The sequence below is a fragment of the Rhagoletis zephyria genome, unplaced genomic scaffold (genome assembly GCF_001687245.7).
Source record: "Rhagoletis zephyria isolate East Lansing unplaced genomic scaffold, Rhagoletis_zephyria_1.1 Rzeph_scaffold_00354, whole genome shotgun sequence".
Lineage (NCBI taxonomy): Eukaryota > Metazoa > Arthropoda > Insecta > Diptera > Tephritidae > Rhagoletis > Rhagoletis zephyria.
In genome coordinates, this window is record NW_016157438.1 from 8449 (window position 1) to 8795 (window position 347).

Genomic DNA, 347 nt, shown 5'->3' on the forward strand with positions numbered 1-347 from the left:
GTTATTGTTTTGTGAAGAAAAATAACACATGACGATACAACTCTGCAACCTATGTTTATTCGGTGTTATGTGAGGTTAAGTGCTGAGATATAATAAATAATCGTAACAGGTGTTCAGAACCGTCGTGTTTTAACACAACTTTTGTTAGGAAAATATAACTTCACAACACCTTGTGAATTGCCCAACTATAACTTCACAACACCTTGTGAATTGCCCAACTAAAATATTTGTTAACGCAATTACAACGCTTTACTGAACTTGTTAACACAATTAAACTTATAGCTTGCTTATTCGCAACTCGCTTCTCTGCTCACTTTACTTGTAGCTTGCTGACTTGTAACTCGTAA